Consider the following 802-nt stretch of genomic DNA (forward strand, 5'->3'; position numbering starts at 1 on the left):
CTACATTAAGGTAAGAGTAAACCACTAAAAATGTCTATAAATTATCAAATTATTGATAAAAGTATCTCCTAATTTGTTAATAATAAAGGTATCTTTAAAATATTTTAAAACAACAGAAAATATATATATTCTCAAAAAAAAATTAAAAATTGAATTTTGATATAATTGTTTATAGCATGATTTAAAAACATGATATATTTTTTTTTGTTATTTTTTATTTGTTTTAAAATATTTTAAAGATATATTTTTTATCGTTAACAAATTTAAAGGATATTTTTGTCATCATTTAATAGTTCGGTGATTTTTTTATGGTTTACCCTTAAGCTAATGTTACAATAGAAAAATAGTGTTATTAATAATATGCTTCCAAAGAATAATAATATTTTTGAATGTGATCTAAAACTAACAATAATAGTATAGTACTTTATCCCAAAATCAATGACCACCAACCCGAAAACTCAATATTCAAGCAGTAATAATGGTACATCTCCAAATACTTTTTTGTGAATATTGTGGGAGTAAGTTGTATTTGTAAATTATAACTAAGTTTAACCAAGTACTTCTATTATGGTTCAATAATATTCTAATTGAGCCTAAGATCTAGGGGTGTTTAAAATCGATTCGGACCGAACTAAACTGATAGACCGAACCGAAAAAATAAAAACCGAAAAAACCGAAAAAGTGATGTTTTGCAGTTTTTTTGCGGTTCGGTTCGATTTTCGGTTCTTGCCACCAAAACCCTAACCAACCAAACCGAACCGGTTCTTAGCAAAACCCTAAAATTAAAACTACCCTAACCCAG

This window comes from Arachis ipaensis, chromosome B01 (assembly GCF_000816755.2).
Source record: "Arachis ipaensis cultivar K30076 chromosome B01, Araip1.1, whole genome shotgun sequence".
In the NCBI taxonomy this organism is placed as follows: domain Eukaryota; kingdom Viridiplantae; phylum Streptophyta; class Magnoliopsida; order Fabales; family Fabaceae; genus Arachis; species Arachis ipaensis.